This window comes from Hyla sarda, chromosome 4 (assembly GCF_029499605.1).
Source record: "Hyla sarda isolate aHylSar1 chromosome 4, aHylSar1.hap1, whole genome shotgun sequence".
In the NCBI taxonomy this organism is placed as follows: Eukaryota; Metazoa; Chordata; class Amphibia; order Anura; family Hylidae; genus Hyla; species Hyla sarda.
This window is the reverse complement of record NC_079192.1, coordinates 20,218,924-20,223,923: the sequence shown is the minus strand read 5'-3', so window position 1 is coordinate 20,223,923 and position 5,000 is coordinate 20,218,924. Positions and strand designations below refer to the sequence as shown.

The window sequence follows — 5,000 nt, the reverse complement described above, 5'->3', positions numbered from 1 at the left end:
CGAAATAATCATAGCCACCCCATCTGGGAACCGTACCCCGGTTTTCTGGAGATCTGGAGGAAGAATTAAAAGTTTTAGTGTGGCAGGTGAAGGTACTTAATGGTTCCATGGTGTAATGGTTAGCACTCTGGACTCTGAATCCAGTGATCCGAGTTCAAATCTCGGTGGGACCTTTCTTTACTTTCCTCTCATTACTCAGTACTGTATTAAAATTATTTAACCTTCTTCCAGATGTGAGCTTTTCAAATCCATAAATGCTGCTTCCATACCTTTGTGTTCTGTCGCCCCAAGGTGCAATTAGTTGAGAACTTGGATGAAAACTCATGCCTCAAAGAAACCCAGAGCACTCACATCCCCCCGGGAGCCATAATGCCAGAAATATGGGTTATCCAGGATTAGAAAATAAAGTTAAATTGCCTCTTTCTTCCAGAAACAGTGCCAGCTCTGGCTAGTATAGAGTGGATTTCCTGATTGGTTAACCTCTGTGAATATCCCTGGCTTTTGCAGCTCGGTGCAGATTATGGTGTACGCTGCTCTGTGCCTATGTTTCAGATCTAGGGAAGGATTAAGGCAAGACAGCAAGGGTCAGTTTTGTAGTTCTTCCTGTTCACCCTATTCATCACAGAGTACATCTGATCCCTGGGGATCCCTCCTCAAGGATTGTATTCCAGATTGTCCGTGCAACATCTTAGCAGGTGGTAATACAGCGCCCATACTGAGAGAGGGACGAGAGGTTCTCGTGCATTGAAAGGGGAAGCGCTGATTAGTTAACTGGCGCCAGGTACCTGCCTCAACCAATCCATATTCTGGGCATGTAACGTGAGCTGAAAGAGCAAGTAAAAGCAAAAGCTACTCAATGGCAACGGTGGGATTCGAACCCACGCCCCCGAAGAGACTGGAGCCTTAATTCAGCGCCTTAGACCTCTCGGCCACGCTACCACGCTACCACATGGTGTTGCAGCTTTCCGACCCTACCTGGGGACATAGACCTAAGTAAAGGGCGAAACAAGCATAGCTTCCCCTTCGGGAATTCGGAGCCTGGTTACCTGCATGACAGGCAGGAATACTCACAACTATACTAACGAGGAACAACCTATGCCTGCTGCTCCATGGTAATGTCCTTAAAGGGTCAGCGTTTAATAGTTCTGAAGGGAGAATTAATCGCTTTAGCTCAGCGCTAGGGATCAAAGGTGTAATCTCGTTATACCTCTGGAAACAGCAAAAAGTGCCTAATGGCAGCGGTGGGATTCGAACCCACGCCTCCAAAGAGACTGGAGCCTAAATCCAGCGCCTTAGACCGCTCGGCCACGCTACCACACACAACTGCTGCTTTTCAACCCTACCTGAGGACGCAGACCTAAGTAAGGGGCGAAATAATCATAGCCACCCCATCTGGGAACCGTACCCCGGTTTTCTGGAGATCTGGAGGAAGAATTAAAAGTTTTAGTGTGGCAGGTGAAGGTACTTAATGGTTCCATGGTGTAATGGTTAGCACTCTGGACTCTGAATCCAGTGATCCGAGTTCAAATCTCGGTGGGACCTTTCTTTACTTTCCTCTCATTACTCAGTACTGTATTAAAATTATTTAACCTTCTTCCAGATGTGAGCTTTTCAAATCCATAAATGCTGCTTCCATACCTTTGTGTTCTGTCGCCCCAAGGTGCAATTAGTTGAGAACTTGGATGAAAACTCATGCCTCAAAGAAACCCAGAGCACTCACATCCCCCCGGGAGCCATAATGCCAGAAATATGGGTTATCCAGGATTAGAAAATAAAGTTAAATTGCCTTTTTCTTCCAGAAACAGTGCCAGCTCTGGCTAGTATAGAGTGGATTTCCTGATTGGTTAACCTCTGTGAATATCCCTGGCTTTTGCAGCTCGGTGCAGATTATGGTGTACGCTGCTCTGTGCCTATGTTTCAGATCTAGGGAAGGATTAAGGCAAGACAGCAAGGGTCAGTTTTGTAGTTCTTCCTGTTCACCCTATTCATCACAGAGTACATCTGATCCCTGGGGATCCCTCCTCAAGGATTGTATTCCAGATTGTCCGCGCAACATCTTAGCAGGTGGTAATACAGCGCCCATACTGAGAGAGGGACGAGAGGTTCTCCTGCATTGAAAGGGGAAGTGCTGATTAGTTAGCTGGCGCCAGGTACCTGCCTCAACCAATCGATATTCTGGGCATGTAACGTGAGCTGAAAGAGCAAGTAAAAGCAAAAGCTACTCAATGGCAACGGTGGGATTCGAACCCACGCCCCCGAAGAGACTGGAGCCTTAATCCAGCGCCTTAGACCGCTCGGCCACGCTACCACATGGTGTTGCAGCTTTCCGACCCTACCTGGGGACACAGACCTAAGTAAAGGGCAAAACAAGCATAGCTTCCCCTTCGGGAATTCGGAGCCTGGTCACCTGCATGACAGGCAGGAATACTCACAACTATACTAACGAGGAACAACCTATGCCTGCTGCTCCATGGTAATGTCCTTAAAGGGTCAGCGTTTAATAGTTCTGAAGGGAGAATTAATCGCTTTAGCTCAGCGCTAGGGATCAAAGGTGTAATCTCGTTATACCTCTGGAAACAGCAAAAAGTGCCTAATGGCAGCGGTGGGATTCGAACCCACGCCTCCAAAGAGACTGGAGCCTAAATCCAGCGCCTTAGACCGCTCGGCCACGCTACCACACACAACTGCTGCTTTTCAACCCTACCTGAGGACGCAGACCTAAGTAAGGGGCGAAATAATCATAGCCACCCCATCTGGGAACCGTACCCCGGTTTTCTGGAGATCTGGAGGAAGAATTAAAAGTTTTAGTGTGGCAGGTGAAGGTACTTAATGGTTCCATGGTGTAATGGTTAGCACTCTGGACTCTGAATCCAGTGATCCGAGTTCAAATCTCGGTGGGACCTTTCTTTACTTTCCTCTCATTACTCAGTACTGTATTAAAATTATTTAACCTTCTTCCAGATGTGAGCTTTTCAAATCCATAAATGCTGCTTCCATACCTTTGTGTTCTGTCGCCCCAAGGTGCAATTAGTTGAGAACTTGGATGAAAACTCATGCCTCAAAGAAACCCAGAGCACTCACATCCCCCCGGGAGCCATAATGCCAGAAATATGGGTTATCCAGGATTAGAAAATAAAGTTAAATTGCCTCTTTCTTCCAGAAACAGTGCCAGCTCTGGCTAGTATAGAGTGGATTTCCTGATTGGTTAACCTCTGTGAATATCCCTGGCTTTTGCAGCTCGGTGCAGATTATGGTGTACGCTGCTCTGTGCCTATGTTTCAGATCTAGGGAAGGATTAAGGCAAGACAGCAAGGGTCAGTTTTGTAGTTCTTCCTGTTCACCCTATTCATCACAGAGTACATCTGATCCCTGGGGATCCCTCCTCAAGGATTGTATTCCAGATTGTCCGCGCAACATCTTAGCAGGTGGTAATACAGCGCCCATACTGAGAGAGGGACGAGAGGTTCTCCTGCATTGAAAGGGGAAGCGCTGATTAGTTAGCTGGCGCCAGGTACCTGCCTCAACCAATCCATATTCTGGGCATGTAACGTGAGCTGAAAGAGCAAGTAAAAGCAAAAGCTACTCAATGGCAACGGTGGGATTCGAACCCACGCCCCCGAAGAGACTGGAGCCTTAATCCAGCGCCTTAGACCGCTCGGCCACGCTACCACAAGGTGTTGCAGCTTTCCGACCCTACCTGGGGACACAGACCTAAGTAAAGGGCGAAACAAGCATAGCTTCCCCTTCGGGAATTCGGAGCCTGGTCACCTGCATGACAGGCAGGAATACTCACAACTATACTAACGAGGAACAACCTATGCCTGCTGCTCCATGGTAATGTCCTTAAAGGGTCAGCGTTTAATAGTTCTGAAGGGAGAATTAATCGCTTTAGCTCAGCGCTAGGGATCAAAGGTGTAATCTCGTTATACCTCTGGAAACAGCAAAAAGTGCCTAATGGCAGCGGTGGGATTCGAACCCACGCCTCCAAAGAGACTGGAGCCTAAATCCAGCGCCTTAGACCGCTCGGCCACGCTACCACACACAACTGCTGCTTTTCAACCCTACCTGAGGACGCAGACCTAAGAAAGGGGCGAAATAATCATAGCCACCCCATCTGGGAACCGTACCCCGGTTTTCTGGAGATCTGGAGGAAGAATTAAAAGTTTTAGTGTGGCAGGTGAAGGTACTTAATGGTTCCATGGTGTAATGGTTAGCACTCTGGGCTCTGAATCCAGTGATCCGAGTTCAAATCTCGGTGGGACCTTTCTTTACTTTCCTCTCATTACTCAGTACTGTATTAAAATTATTTAACCTTCTTCCAGATGTGAGCTTTTCAAATCCATAAATGCTGCTTCCATACCTTTGTGTTCTGTCGCCCCAAGGTGCAATTAGTTGAGAACTTGGATGAAAACTCATGCCTCAAAGAAACCCAGAGCACTCACATCCCCCCGGGAGCCATAATGCCAGAAATATGGGTTATCCAGGATTAGAAAATAAAGTTAAATTGCCTCTTTCTTCCAGAAACAGTGCCAGCTCTGGCTAGTATAGAGTGGATTTCCTGATTGGTTAACCTCTGTGAATATCCCTGGCTTTTGCAGCTCGGTGCAGATTATGGTGTACGCTGCTCTGTGCCTATGTTTCAGATCTAGGGAAGGATTAAGGCAAGACAGCAAGGGTCAGTTTTGTAGTTCTTCCTGTTCACCCTATTCATCACAGAGTACATCTGATCCCTGGGGATCCCTCCTCAAGGATTGTATTCCAGATTGTCCGCGCAACATCTTAGCAGGTGGTAATACAGCGCCCATACTGAGAGAGGGACGAGAGGTTCTCCTGCATTGAAAGGGGAAGCGCTGATTAGTTAGCTGGCGCCAGGTACCTGCCTCAACCAATCGATATTCTGGGCATGTAACGTGAGCTGAAAGAGCAAGTAAAAGCAAAAGCAACTCAATGGCAACGGTTGGATTCGCACCCACAACCACGAAGAGACTGGAGCCTTAATT

At 47.5% G+C, this 5,000-nt stretch overlaps 10 non-coding genes across 10 annotated transcripts; 4 read left to right on the top strand and 6 right to left on the bottom strand.

The window, feature by feature from the left end:
* Positions 1–101: 101 nt before the first annotated feature.
* On the top strand, positions 102–173 carry TRNAQ-CUG (transfer RNA glutamine (anticodon CUG)). Its single transcript has one exon. It is a non-coding gene; the product is annotated as a tRNA-Gln (tRNA).
* Positions 174–857: 684 nt separating this feature from the next.
* On the bottom strand, positions 858–939 carry TRNAL-AAG (transfer RNA leucine (anticodon AAG)). The gene has a single exon. It is a non-coding gene; the product is annotated as a tRNA-Leu (tRNA).
* A 294-nt stretch (positions 940–1,233) lies between these two features.
* On the bottom strand, positions 1,234–1,315 carry TRNAL-UAG (transfer RNA leucine (anticodon UAG)). Its single transcript has one exon. It is a non-coding gene; the product is annotated as a tRNA-Leu (tRNA).
* A 155-nt stretch (positions 1,316–1,470) lies between these two features.
* Positions 1,471–1,542, top strand: TRNAQ-CUG (transfer RNA glutamine (anticodon CUG)). The gene has a single exon. It is a non-coding gene; the product is annotated as a tRNA-Gln (tRNA).
* A 684-nt stretch (positions 1,543–2,226) lies between these two features.
* On the bottom strand, positions 2,227–2,308 carry TRNAL-AAG (transfer RNA leucine (anticodon AAG)). Its single transcript has one exon. It is a non-coding gene; the product is annotated as a tRNA-Leu (tRNA).
* Positions 2,309–2,594: 286 nt separating this feature from the next.
* Positions 2,595–2,676, bottom strand: TRNAL-UAG (transfer RNA leucine (anticodon UAG)). The gene has a single exon. It is a non-coding gene; the product is annotated as a tRNA-Leu (tRNA).
* A 155-nt stretch (positions 2,677–2,831) lies between these two features.
* On the top strand, positions 2,832–2,903 carry TRNAQ-CUG (transfer RNA glutamine (anticodon CUG)). The gene has a single exon. It is a non-coding gene; the product is annotated as a tRNA-Gln (tRNA).
* Positions 2,904–3,587: 684 nt separating this feature from the next.
* TRNAL-AAG (transfer RNA leucine (anticodon AAG)) lies at positions 3,588–3,669 on the bottom strand. The gene has a single exon. It is a non-coding gene; the product is annotated as a tRNA-Leu (tRNA).
* A 286-nt stretch (positions 3,670–3,955) lies between these two features.
* TRNAL-UAG (transfer RNA leucine (anticodon UAG)) lies at positions 3,956–4,037 on the bottom strand. Its single transcript has one exon. It is a non-coding gene; the product is annotated as a tRNA-Leu (tRNA).
* Positions 4,038–4,192: 155 nt separating this feature from the next.
* Positions 4,193–4,264, top strand: TRNAQ-CUG (transfer RNA glutamine (anticodon CUG)). The gene has a single exon. It is a non-coding gene; the product is annotated as a tRNA-Gln (tRNA).
* The last annotated feature ends 736 nt before the right edge of the window (positions 4,265–5,000 follow it).